Source organism: Neophocaena asiaeorientalis, unplaced genomic scaffold, assembly GCF_003031525.2.
Source record: "Neophocaena asiaeorientalis asiaeorientalis breed wild unplaced genomic scaffold, Neophocaena_asiaeorientalis_V1.1 scaffold5, whole genome shotgun sequence".
NCBI classification, from domain to species: Eukaryota; Metazoa; Chordata; class Mammalia; order Artiodactyla; family Phocoenidae; genus Neophocaena; species Neophocaena asiaeorientalis.
This window is the reverse complement of record NW_020174698.1, coordinates 1,273,756-1,288,610: the sequence shown is the minus strand read 5'-3', so window position 1 is coordinate 1,288,610 and position 14,855 is coordinate 1,273,756. Positions and strand designations below refer to the sequence as shown.

The 14,855-nt window shown below is 42.6% G+C and overlaps 1 protein-coding gene across 4 annotated transcripts in view; it reads right to left on the bottom strand.

The window, feature by feature from the left end:
- MAP7 (microtubule associated protein 7) overlaps positions 1-14,855 on the bottom strand; it is a 163,765-nt gene that overhangs the window by 128,997 nt on the left and 19,913 nt on the right. The window lies entirely within an intron of this gene.

The following is a 14,855-nucleotide window of genomic DNA, read 5'->3' as shown; positions in this document are numbered from 1 at the left end:
GAACCCCACAAACAATGCCATTATTTGTAAAAAATCTACATTAGCCAATGTCTGATTTTGCTAATTAAAACCAAATACCATGTTCATACCTATCCAACTGGCAAAAATCAAGATGTCCTGCTAAAATCCAGTCTAAGTGAGGATATGGGGAAATGTGACTCTCATATACGGTAGGTGGACTTAATGCTGATAAAACTGTTTAGGAAAGCAGTTTGGCATGTGAAAATGCACATATCATTTCCAGGAATCTACAGAGAAACCTGTGCACATGCCCAAGGAGAAGTTTATAAATGGCTATTATAGCACGATTTGTAGTAGAGACAAGGCAAAAAATACAAAACTCTCATCAACTTCTCCATCGATCAGTTGGGGAACAGTACATTGCAGTAGTCACATTAGAGAATTAAACTGTGATAAAGTCACATCACAGAATTCTACTCAGCAGTTAGAACAAATTATATTGATCGTTTTTGGATAGCTCTTTCAAAATTTGAGTGAGGGGAAAAGTACGAGGTAGCAAACTGATACATTAATATGATTTATACAGACTTAAATACACACACGATATTTATAGATATATACATGTAGTAAAAGTACAGAAACAGACTGGAAGAGTGCATGTTATTTCCCTGAAGGGGAAAAGGGAGGCAGGGAGCAGAAGACGACAGGACCATGGAAGGATGCATAGGAAACTATGCCATGAGCTATAATATTTTATTTATATTTCCCCAAATTATGTATTTTAATATAAAACATTTAAATATTTTTTAAATGGTCTGGGATGGGTATCTGGATATTTATTATGTAAACTTACAATGACATGTAAGGTGAAAATGAGTTGGGTCGCCAAGCCAACAAGTAGTATCTTCCTGAGTATCGTCTTAAGAACAATGCACTACATTTTCAAACACACTTTCATGTCCTCATTTTTGTGCAGCTGACAGGAGAGCACTGAATGGCTAACAATGTTGTCATCAAGGTAATTGTCAAGGATAGCTAGTTTTGATAAAAATATTTGCTATAGGTATACATTCACTAGGTATCTGAGATTATTTTCAAGTTATTAAAAAACCAAACGTAGAAGAAAAATCATCTTTAATTATATAATTAATTATCGGAGCAGATGCAACCTTGTTTTGATTGGTTCCGAGTCTCCCAAAATTTAGGAGTCTTCGCAGAAATGCTGGTTTCTCAGAACTATTAAGATAAAGCCATCGGGACTTCCCTGGTGGCGCAGTGGTTAGGAATCCACCTGCCAATGCAGGGGACATGGGTTCAAGCCCTGGTCCTGGAAGATCCCACATGCCGCGGAGCAACTAAGCCTGTGCGCCACAACTACTGAAGCCTGCACGCCTAGAGCCTGTGCTCCGCAACAAGAGAAGCACTGCAATGAGAAGCTCGTACACCACAGAAAAGAGTAGCCCCTGCTCACCGCAACTAGAGAAAGCCCGCATGCAGCAATGAAGACCCAACACAGCCAAAAATAATTAATTAACTTAAAAAAAAAAGATAAAGCCATCGAACTAAGAAAAATTTCCAAATAACCTTCGCTGCCACTCACCTGCCAGCGTATTAGTGCCACGCACAGTTACGAGCACGTCTGACACATTATCCCACTTAACCCTTAATGACCCTATGAGAAAGGTGTCACTATTATCCCTGGTTTTTAGATGAAGCAAGTAGTCACAATATTAAGTCCCTTGCTGAAGTATACGGTTCAGAGGTGGCAAAACTGGCTCCAGAATCCAAGTTATTAATCCTACACCGTATTGCCTCCAAGAGAACATGACGACACAGCTCAGACGTGAGCGATCAACATTTGAGCAGCATTCAACTGCTCAATTCAACATTTACTTTAACATACAATCCCCAATTTAAAATTTCAGAGATGCTTCTAGGACATTGACACCTGACCTGCTCATTGTACCAGTCAGAATATTTGGTTTTCACCAGGGACTGCATTATCAAAGACCGGTCACACCACTGGAAATCGGAAGCATCCCTGCAGATCTAAGAAGGATGTCTCCATCAGTATTTGTAAAAGGAAATTAATTCTGCTTCACCTTTTGATGGACTGCAGATCAAGAATGCTGAATTTTGGCACCAGCATATCCTGCCACCCTAACTATATCCTAAGCTATGAACTGACCCATATTCTTGCTATGGCTTCATACAGGGATGCCTGCATTCTTTCAATCAGCATCCTAGAAGAATGAACACTAAGCCTCAGGGCCACAGGGGTGGAAACAGATAATGCTAAACGCTACAGATTTGTCCAGGATGAACTATTAATCATAGCCCAAGACAGTTTTATTATTTATTTTTTCTACTTTAACTTTCACACTAAAACATCACAGTAAAGCGTTAAGATAAAATATGCTAGAGGGGGCTTCCCTGGTGGCGCAGTGGTTGAGAGTCCACCTGCCGATGCAGGGGACACGGGTTCGTGCCCGGGTCCGGGAAGATCCCACATGCCGCGGAGCGGCTGGGCCCGTGAGCCATGGCCCCTGAGCCTGCGCGTCCGGAGCTTGTGCTCTGCAACGGGAGAGGCCACAACAGTGAGAGGCCCGCGTTCCACAAAAAAAAAAAAAGAAAAAAAAGAAAAATATGCTAGAGGAAAACTGATAGCCACATATTCAGCCAAGAAATTTCCTATTACCTAGAGTCATTAATCTTGGGGGGAAAAAAAAAAATCAAATCTACGACACTAGAAATGACTAGGTAGACCGCCACTGCAATGGTTATGAGAGTACGCCAGAAGAAAGGAATTCAAGAAACACTAAAAGCCCTGAATTAAAATTTGCTTTTTTAAAAAAATTTATTTTATTGACGTACAGTTGATTTACAATGTTGTGTTAATTTCTGGTATACAGCAAAGTGATTCCGTTTTATATATACACACACACACACACACACACACACATACACACACACACACATTCTTTTTCATATTCTTTTCCATTATGGTTTATCACAGGATAAAACGTTTTGCTTCTTAACACATAACCTGCAATAGCATGGCCTCATTCTTTACCCTTGTTCTCTCAAAGTAATAAGGCGTAGACCAGTGATTGCATTCACTTGCTCACGAGGCATCTACAGTTGTAATGAGCCACAAGAAATGACCAAGAAATCCTCAGATGCGGCCTGGAACATTCAATTTATTTTCCTCGCACATATAATGCCTCACCAAAAAATCATGCTGCTGGCCACATGGCTGAGTCATCCTTTGACACTCGGGATTTAGTTAAATCCAAAGTTGGTGGGCAACAGCCCTTTTAAACTTTACCTTCTTCCTTCTTCAAAATCATATCAAATGAGGGGACTTCCCTGGCAGTCCAGTGGTTAAGAGTCTGTGCTTCCACTGCAGCGGGCACGGGTCTGATCACTGGTCAGGGAACTAAGATACCACGTGCCGTGCGGTGCGGCCAAAAAAAAAAAAAAAAAAATCCAATGAAAACAGAAGTTCCTTCTTCTTTTTTCTATTGTTGAGTTTTAGTCAGAATAATACAAGCTATATGCCTTTCTACTTATTTTCTCCCTCTATTCAAGACAGTAAATTATGATGCAGAAGCTAACATATTCACAGCAAAGTGGCAGAAAATGTTAGATGTTAAGAGTGAGAGGTAGAGTGGATGAGACACGGGATGAATACCAGCTGTGATGTGATTTGACTAAAACGATTGTCCAGCAGCAATAAGGGCTCATCTGATGGTGAGAGAACAGGAAGGTGGAACAGACCTGAGCACTTTCACATAGCAGTCGGTAGCCCTGAAGAAGAAGAGGCCATTCAAGGATACTCAGCCTGCAAAGGAGGCCCAGGCATCATTGCAAGTGCATCGTTGAAATGGTTACCTATGAGTCCCAGGCTTGAAAAGAGGGCAAGTGAGCTGGAAGGGTACTAATAACTGTAAGGACACAGAGGGTTCAGGAGCCTAGGGGTCACGCAGATGGTGACGGGTTTGGAAGGTGTGAGGCTGTGTGTCAGGTAGAAGGATGAGCTCACATACCTGGAAAAACCACATTGTCTAGCATGCGGTAGGCATAAAATCAGTGTTTGCTGAATCTGAAGTCTGTGGGTGCCTAGGGGAATTTCTGAGTTCATGATATTGTAGGTGGAGCGGTAACAAGTCCCAGCATAGACTTACACTGCTGGCTGGTTAGCTAAGCGGAGTGAAGTGAAGGCCATGAAACAAAGTAGATGTCCATGTCACTGCAACTTGTGGCAGTGGAGTGAAGATGGCTTTGAAGCCACCTGAATTGTGAGATAATGTAAAGTTGATTGATGACTGGAAGCGTTGACTCAAGTGGCCAGTTTGGAATTGCATTCATAATTCATGCTGTATTCTAGATAACTGTGTAACTGTATTCTAGACTACTAGATGGGTAAAGGGAAGCTATAGGGTAATGCACAGCACCAAGCAAGAATTATGAGAAAGGTTTACTGTAGTGTCACAGAAGAATCAGCAGTAACAAAATTGTTAAAAAAAAAAACAAAACGTGATACTGAAGCAAGTCAGGGTAAAAACCCACAGCGCCGAGGTTTTGAATCCAAACGTCTCAGTTGCTACTTTGCATCTTTATATGTTGCTGACCGAAAGGTCTGCACCAGGAACCATCTACCCACAGAGAATCTGTTTTTCTGGGTCTTGCGGGGGCAGGGGGAAAGGATGATGCAGACATGATTTATTTTTATAATAATAAAAGAGAGGCATAAAAGGATATTTCTGAGGACGGCTTAATGAGATACACCAAAATGGGTCGGGGACCAGCAGGCACATGACTAGGAACACACCAGACTGCTAAGTTAACAGAGGCTCTGGTCTCTGAGATGTTTCCTGCTCCACAAAGGAGCAGGCACGAGCCGTAGACACTACTTGTCAAAAAGCTCAGGGAGGGTTTAAGTCAACGATGATGTGTTTCTTATGTCATTTCCCCCCGGCTTGCAACTTAGGCTTACAGTCATGATAGTGAATTTCAATTGTTCCAAAGTAAGGTAAATGCTTTTAACACTTCAAGTGTGGCAATGATGAGTATATACTGCAAACTAAAATGAATTATTTTATGATGAGCTTTTGGCAGGTCAAGGAAAGATGATGGTAGAAGGTGCTTCTGGAATGGTTTTACACTGGAATTTGGACCCAGTTAGTCACTGCAATAGCTGCAGACTCAGTCACAACTCTTAGTTGTCCCAGCAGAAAAGTAACAGGTCACCCTGCATGAAGGCTAGTGGACAAATGTCTTTAATACGAAGTCACCGTCTTATCACCAGGCAGGGTGATAATTGATCTGTTATCTCTGTTTGCCAGATTCAAAGCCAAGTCCTGGACCTCGGAATGTTCCGAGGCCTGAACAGACAGTGTCTCCCAGCTGTGCTCCCTCATTTTCTCTGGCTGGTGGTGCCAGTGTGTCAATCTCTAATCAGTCATGTGACAAATATTTAGGGATCTTCAACTACGTACTAGGCCTTGTATAGGTGCTAGGGATACAGTAAAAATGAAACAGTTACACTCACTGCCTGCTCAGAGCTTAGTCTAGTTGCGGAGACAGACATTAAACAACTACTTGGCAAACAACCTACAATTTGGTTGGAGCGAGAAAGGACAAGTCCCAGATCCTGCGAGAGCCTAGCACACAGGACCTCGCCTGATCTCTTAAGGAAATGACATTTAAACTGAAGGACAGGAACTTCCCTGGTGGCACAGTGGTTAAGACTCCGAGCTCCCAATGCAGGGGGCCTGGGTTCGATCCCTGGTCAGGGAACTAGATCCGACATGCATGCCACAACTAAGAGTTCTCATGCCACAACTAAGGAGCCCTCAAGCCACAACTAGGGAGTACACCTGTCACAACTAAGCCCTGGCACAGCCAAATAAATAAAATAAATATTTTTTAAAAATTTAAAAAATAGGGCTTCCCTGGTGGCGCAGTTGTTGAGAGTCTGCCTGCCAATGCAGGGGACACGGGTTCATGCCCCGGTCCGGGAAGATCCCACATGCTGCGGAGCGGCTGGGCCTGTGAGCCGTGGCCGCTGAGCCTGCGCGTCCGGAGCCTGTGCTCCGCAACGGGAGAGGCCACAACAGTGAGAGGCCCGCGTACCGCAAAAAACAAATAAATAAATAAATAAAAAATAAAAAAATAAACTGAAGGACAAGCAGGAGTCAACCAGGTATCGCGAAGTGGAGGGGGGAGGAGAAGCAGAAGCCACAACAGGTAGAGAAGAGGGCTCTGCCTCAGCGCACAAAGACCCACCAGCAAGTGCATTTAGTAACAGCAGCCGTAACATCCAACTAGTGCTTTCACCAAATGTTCGCCACACTTACTGCCGACTGACTAGTGAACGAAACAAGACTACCACAGAGAAATAAAGGTATTAAAATAAAAGCAACCTAGAACAAGTCTTGGTACTGAAAATACGCATATAGGAAAAGAAAAATGACCCACATAAAGCTGACAGCCCCACATGTGAGTTTCTACAACCTAAGTCACTGGTAAAAACCTGCCCACAAGTCTAGGACATTTCCATCAAGCAATTCACACACACACACACACACACACACACACACACACACACACACAGGAAGGAAAAATAAATAAAACTGCCAGTTATAAGGAAAAATTTTCCTTTTGATTGGTTTCCATGACGGCAGAGGATCATTGCTATTGCTGCCTTGAACGAGGCAGACCAGGAGCTTTCCACTGATCCCGATGAAGAAGAGGGACACACCCTCTTAACCGTATTTGAAATAATAAATGATCTGACATAATGGCAATTTACTTCCTTCACTTAACACGACAAAATTACAGGGTATTGCGATGAGTAATCTACCTAACATGTGGTATATCTGATCCACGTGAATAAACACAGGACAGTGATCCGGTCACATATGCCTATTGTGGGAGAGGGACTAAGAAGGCCTCAGAGAGGCAGGCCTCCTGGAAACTTTTCACAAGCAAGTTAAAAGGTAGGAGATTAGACTAGAGAAAATCTCTTTCTGATAGAGACTGATGAGGGTGCCAGAAAAGACAAGCATGATGGTCTTTTCGCTAGGCCATTCCCCCAAGAGAACATGTTGGTAGAAGTTACCAGAAAATGTGGGACATATGACTACAAATTACCATTTCTGTAACTCTCATTTAATGAGCCCCATTTATTTCCCAGAGAGTGTGCTAAGTATTGTACTTATGTCATCTCTAATCCTCACCACCACCTGCGACTATCATTTTCTTTAACACCTTTATTAGAGTATAATTGCTTTACAATGTGTTAGTTTCTGCTTTATGACAAAGTGAATCAGCTATACATATACATATATCCCCATCTCCCCTCCCTCTTGCGTCTCCCTCCCGCACTCCCTATCCCACCCGTCTAGGTGGTCACAAAGCACCGAGCTGATCTCCCTGTGCTGTGCGGCTGCTTCCCACTAGCTATCTATTTCACATTTGGTAGTATACATAAGTGTGACTATCATTTTAATAATTTCACTTTACAGCTGAGTAACTGAGGGTTGGAAATAACAAGGTTAAATAAAAGTAACTTACCTATTTTCACACTTGATCAAAACTGTGAAAATAATTTTCCTTGGTCTATACTCCTAAGCTCCATTCTCATTTCACATCCCACATTGGACCTAGGATGGTAAATTCTTTGGAATCTGGGCAAAATCTGTTAGAATTCTCTAACAAATCAATGCTGGGCATATAGTCTTAAAAATAGGACTTGCAGGGCTTCCCTGGTGGCGCAGTGGTTGAGAGCCCGCCTGCCAATGCAGGGGACGTGGGTTCGTGCCCTGGTCCGGGAAGATCCCACATGCCACGGAGTGGCTGGGCCCGTGAGCCATGGCCGCTGGGCCTGCGCGTCCGGAGCCTGTGCTCCGCAACGGCAGAGGCCGCAACAGTGAGAGGCCCATGTACTGAAAAAAAAAAGAAAAAAAAAAAAAATAGGACTTGCACCTTACAGTCAGCAAAGATATTCAGTGGTGCTCTGGGAATTATTTCAAACACAAGGTCTTACGTCCACTTGTGATACACTTTGGGCCTTTGTATCTGGATCTGAAGTATAAGGGGGTATGACTTGCCTTTTGAAGCTGGCAAATCTAGAACATAAACCTAACACACAGAGGGTCTGACATAAACGGGGCTCTTTCTAAAAGCTTATAAAATCTGAGAATTAAGATGGACTCTCTCAAAATTATCTCTGCTGCTGTGAAGGTATTAGTTTCTGCTAAAAATCTGGTCAAGGTGCCTGCAAGTAACCTGGAAAATTTTGGGTAGCAAAGGATTAAATTTGCTCCTTGAAACATGCTGATGTTAGTGGAAATGGATACTCAAGTCAACCTTCCAATAAATAAGGTCTAAGATTTATCAGCTGGGAGATCCCCACCAAATATGTGTTGATGCTTCCTATGGTTGGAGCAGTCAGCTAAATTTTAGCCCCACTGATAACAGCTCTTGAAACAGGCACCCAATTTTTAAGCCTATTAGTTTTATAGAGCAAAACAAATTCCATGATATGTAGTACCTCACTGTACAAAAAAACGTGGTTAGGTACAGGTTAAGCTGTGTTCCACTAGTAAGCAGTGATCCATATGTTAATTTCTACTTCTAGAACACAGAATACCTGATAGACAGCTACTTACTCACAGATATTTATGAGAATCCAGTGTGTGCAAGCCATACATTAGATGTTGTGATCCTTGTTCCTGATATGCTCTGTTCTTTTTTAAAAAATATAAATGCTTCAAATAAAACATTGTATTTAGGGTCTTTTAAGAAATACAAGTTATACCAATCAATCTAAGATTTTCTCCTCATAATAGAGATCTTTGATATTATTGTTCTTCTAACCTATACTTTTGCCTCACTTGCTGTAAAATTCTGTGGTTAAAACCTTTTGCCTAGTCTTGAAATGGCACAAATAAGGACACTGGGAACTGGACAAGGATCCAAGTCCTACGGAACAAATGAGGAAAAGAAACGAGGAAATGTGTGAGAATGACTCTTGAGTGGCATTCACACTTCTTAACGTAACACTCCTCCTTAAAAAGAAAAAGACTCAGGACTTAACAAAGAGGACATTACACAGAGGTGCTAGATCACCACCTATCCAACAGGAATATAAACGGTAAATGGTAGACTGTATTTCATTTGGAAACTTTAACTGGCAGAAATTCTACCTTTACAGTGGATAAGTCAAAAGAGGAGTCACTGCAGGCTCCATCAATACACATTTTAACCAAATGGGAGGGGGGAGGGGAGAAGGAGAGCATAGTCTGTCAGAACTACTGTGTCCTGATTTCAAGGAGAAATGTTTATTTCTTTACATTCTAACCTGCAATTAGCTAACAAAAGGGGCAGAAGGCATTAACCTAGTTATTAACAAAGTAGTCAATTGATTCCACCTTGTAAACATATACTTTCATTTTTTTCAAAGAAAACGATGAATACTATGATGGAAAACAACAGAACAGCAGAATCCCTAGTACACGATTAGACAAATGCAGTGTGGTAGAGAATAATACAATTGACACATCAGACACATCCAAACATAGCACTGTCTCTTTCGAAGTAGTTACCTTGGAAGGACAATTCTAATACCATCAACACTTCTTAAAATTCCTATGCTAGTAAGACCTTTAAGAACCAGAGAAAATTATTTCTGAATGTTAAATTTACCTCCATTCAATAGCTTTCCCTGCACTCTACAAAGTACTTATGAAGAGGAGTAGTCCTGGCCCTTAAGCAGCTTACAGTCTAGAAAAGGGCATGGACGTATGCAGAGATCATTTCATTACCCTGTCAACCCTTCCTCTGATTTCAGTTTATATTCTTGCATTATTTGTACATACCTGTCTTCTCCTACTAGACAGTTAAACACTTCTGAGAGCAGAAACCATGTCAATTATCTTTGCATCATTTCCACAATGCCCAGCAGAGCAATCTGCACAGAGCACTTAACAAATACTGGTTTAGGGAGAAAATGTCATATTACTTAATAATCACACGGTACTCAGCAAAACTCATCATAAGGCAGGTTTGCCTTGAAACCTATTCAATGGCATTTAGTCACTGCAATACCTAAACAATCTCTCCTAAGCAAGTTATACAGTCAGCATTACACTGAGGCTTGGGTTCTGAGGTGTAAGAGCAATAGCATAAGCCCAGCTCACTCTCAATTACTAAGTGTTATACGTCAATAATAACCAGGCATGTAAAACATTCATATTGCTATTGATCACATGGGAGAGAAATCTCTCCTTTAATAGTTGATCTAGTCTACCAGCTAACCAAACTACTGTCTGACCCCATCAGGTAATTTTGAAGCCACCGTTGGGAGTCCAGATGGTAAATGACATTTTCCTTCCCACCGAGTTCATTATGATGGTTTTCTAACAGTAGAGTACCTGGAAAGATGCTACTGTCATTAACCCAGGGTAATCCCGGATAGCAGCATTTAGCTTATTCAATTTAGATAGCAAGCTTCTCTATTCCTGGTAATGATAGAACAAAGATACTAAGCATGACAACCAGGTTTGAGACACGGTTAGGTGATTAGACCATGGAGTAAGCAGGAAAAAAACCCCCAAATTTTTGATTGCTAATCTCAATAGTCAGACATAAAAGATAACCTGTATGTCATGCAGCTATGATGCTTTGGAAATAATTTAGAAAATAGGAGCTCATTAAAAGTTGCAAAAGATGGTATAGGCAACTAGTGACTGGTAAGAATAACAGAGCAGGCAATGACATCTAAGTGGAAAAGGAAAAATGAAATTGTCTGAAAATCCAGGTTAATGTGCTACCTTGCAGAGAACAGGCTGTCTGCTAGACGAGGCCCTTCTTAATAACCGCATTCATTTCAGGACCGACCATATCTGGCAGCAGGAAGCAGTCAAGGATGGAAAAAGCAAAGAGGACACAAATTCAGAAAGTCACAGCTCTATGGACTAGAACTGTGTTGTCCAATAAAGTAGCCACTAGCCACATGTGGCTATATTTAAATTTAACTGGAAGTAATTAAAATTTTAAAAATCAGTTTGCCAGGTATAATAGCCATATTGCAAGTGCTCCTAGCCACGTGGGGCTAGTGGTTATCATACTGGACAAGTGCAGACGCAGAATATTTCCATCACTGTCCTGATGTACAAAGCTAGACTTGAAAGTGAGCATTCCTATTGCTCCTATAGACCTGATGAGAAATTCAGAATCAAAGCCAACAGTCTTCACCATCAAGAATATTAGAGGGGCTTCTACCAAAAAAAAAAAAAAAAAAAAGAATATTAGAGATACCCAAGGTGCTTTATCTGCTTATTTTATTGAATGTGTCCATAAATTAGAGACATTTGGGGATATACAGAAAGAAAGTCTGGATATCCTTATCAGCCCGGGGCTTTTTTCCCCTACTCTTCAGCCTCCGCCCCCCTGCCCTTGTTGTGGGGAAAGGTAGAAAAAGCAAAATGGTAGGGAATCAGAAAACTCCTTGATTTAAGTCTTTTATCCAAGGAGTTGCATAAACTGTCAAAACCAAACAGATTTTTAGAAGCACCGACTCCCCCCAGCCCTCTTTCCTTAAAAAAAAAAAAAAAAATGCTAGAGGCAACTGAAAAGAACCTTTCGGAGATAGAAGAGGAATTCAAGAGAATTACTAAGGACAAAATGGATGGCTATCCTAAATGACTGTTCCAGGACACCCAAGGAAAAAGTGCCTCAAATCAAGAACAATATTTCCAAAACTACACAGTGGCCGGGATTCAACGAATCCACGTTAATTTTAAAAGTCACCAAGTCCTAGGAGGCCAAATGATTTGATTTAAAGTATTGAGTTCTCATCAAGAGAACACCCTGGTTCAACATCTGATTCATGGGCAAATAAAAGAATCACCTAAGTCACCTTCCAGTTACAGCACCAACAGATGCCCGAGGTGGGTTGGTCCTCAGACAGAAGCAATGTCTGACCGTAAAATAAAGTCAACTACAGCAATAAGACTCTACTTACTAGAAATTCCCTGTGTACAGCCTTTTAAAAATGAAGTAAAAATATACTTTTGGATTTAAACTAGAGAGTTTCAATTATATTTAATAAAAGCAAACAGATACACTACAGAACCAGGAGAGAGAGAGGGACAGTCATCTTCAGACACTGCATTCTATGTAAACACTCATTCTATCATTGCTCAAATATTTGCTTGCTACTTTGCCATGGTACTGCTCTGTGCCACACTGAGGAAAATGGGATCTCTCAGTGATAGAACAATTTGAATGTGAGCTAAAATGTAATCAGCACGTCGGCAGCAACAAAACCGATAACCTATCAGCTTAAGAACAGCTCATATATATTTTGGGAAGGGGGATGCAAGAATTCGGATACTGGAGAACTTAAAATGTAAGCCTTAAAGCCCTTCTTCAAAAATGCATGACGTTGCTGATCACTGCAGCCCTGGCAGGGGGGCCATGAGACAGCACTAAAGATGATGCAGTACGTGGGGACCAGAGGAGCTGGCGAGCTGCTGCTGGATTTCACCCTCATGAAAGGACAGCACATGAATCGGTCCTCTCCTTCCTGGAGCCAGCCCATCTCCACCTCTATACAGATGTAGCAGAGTTGCCATCAGAAGTTATAAAACCTCACAGTCCCCTCCCTGCTCCCCAGCTTTTCCCCCCACAGTCGTGCTCAGTGTTTGTTTTCCTCCTCTCTCAGCACTTCAAAATAGAAAAGGGGGTAATATCTTGACCCACTGCCCATGGAAAGGCTGCGCTTTTAGGTCACTCTATCCAACTCATCCCTCTTGAGGAACTCGCCTCATTAAACAGAAATCACCTGATGCACCTATGGAAGGTCTTGGAGAGGTTCATTTAAACCTTGATAACTCCTATTCCTTCCTCCTGATGAGGACAGCCATTGGCAACTGTTTAAGTGAAGATTAAAGCTCTCTAGGCCAAGAAAGCAGCCTGGGTCAAAAAAGCAGCTGATCTGAAACCTACCAAATCTGCCAAATCTGTTCCCCGTTTCATGCATACACAGCCCTACAGAGTGTATAAATACCACCAGCAAACTGTGCTAGGAGATCACCAGCACTCCACGCAGTGTGTACCCCGAACATAGTTGAGAAAATGTGTTACAGAGAGCGTGGGAAACGGGTCTGTCTCCGGCTCTGACCAAAGGGTAGGGCTAATGCATACCTTTTGGTCTTCTGGAATGTCCATTCCTTTGCTGTTCATCTTCCTCATTAATGGTGAATAAACCAAGGGGGACTGCCCTTGCACTGGTCTTCTTCAGTCTCTCTTGTCGGAAAGCTGTAGCTGATCCAGGCATATCGCTGCTACTTGTTTTTTAATTATTAGTCTATCAAAACTATATGCTTATATAATTGCAGCTCCCAGGAAGCTGCTAGTTTCTAAGCTGCCGGTTCATTTGAGCACTTGTAATAGATCCCCTATGGGTAAACAGTGTGCAAACAGCTGACAGATACTACCAGCCTCTTGGCAACTGAGGCCCCACAGTTCCCCCTCACCTAGCAGCACCCCGCCTCCTCTGCAAGCCCCCTCCCACTTACCTCACACACACACACACACACACACACACACACACACACACACACACTCTGTCTGTCTCTCTCTCCTTCCAGAAAGGCACGCAGGTCGGATGCTTCCCCCCACTGCCTAACCTGCTCAATCAGATCCCAGCTTCTCCCTCCTGCTGCGGCACCTTTTCCCAATCTTCTTTTCCTGCTACGGCACAGTAAAATATTCAGCACACACAGCACAGAGGGGAAAATAGGAGATGCTGCCGTTAACAGTTGCCCTGACAACCCTGACTTATCCTAATCAAGGAGGGCTGGGAGCGGCTCCATCTCCCCGGTGGAGCCGCCAGCCTGCCGGGATGCTGGTCCTGGGAACTTGCCAGCAGAGGGTTACAGCGTGAGGCGAGCAGCCCAGCCGCTGGGCAGCTCCCTCTTCCAGTCGGCGGCCGGAGTAGCAGGAGGGGAGGAAAATGCAGTTTTGCTTGCACAGGCAGCAGTGGACCCCAGCTGGGAGAAAGGGGCTCAAGGCAAGACGGCGTTTTCTTCTTTTGGGGGGCCAGGTTTTCCATCGTGATAATGATTGCGAGCCCCTGGATAAATGAAGGCATGGCTGGTACCCCACAGGTCGCTTCACACTCAGTAACACATCCCAGTTTCCCTGACATTCTTACAACCCCAGAGTCTGTATAAACGCAGGCTTGGTGGCAACTGTCCTGAGGACCAGTGCGGCCCTGTACCCAAGACCCTCCAGGGAAGAGAACTGTGCCTGTTCTCACAGAGACCACAATCTGGAATACCCCTTCTGCAAGTCTAGCTGAAAGGACAGAAATGAGACACTACGATCCTCCAATGGGAAAAAAGCTGCCTTGATTATATCCAGCAAACTCCCCCCAATGCCCACTGCTCTGGGTGAGTCCCTAACAGCAATGCTGAGCAAGGCTCAACACTTGACCCAATTTTACTTCTTTTCTGGACTGATTTCTCCAAAGCACACCATCAGGTGATTATTGTTTTCTCCTGAAATAAGCTTTCTCACTTTATAAGACTCTCCATTTCTAGGCTGCCTAAAATTTATACTGTGTGCAAAAAAACCTAAATATACAATAAATGACATTAAAAAGTCAACCTCCAAATTAAGAAAATAATCTTTGTTCTTTTTGTTTCTGCCTTTTAATCAAATTCAAGTCAGCTTAGAAAGTCCAAAGCAATCCTCTTGCTCCCAGCCCACTCTTATTTTTTTCTCAATCCTTAAACTTATCCAAGAGGGGACGCAGGGACTTTGAGGTGAGGTAAACATCCTCTCTAAATCCTTTGCATGGAAGAGCAACTTCAGAC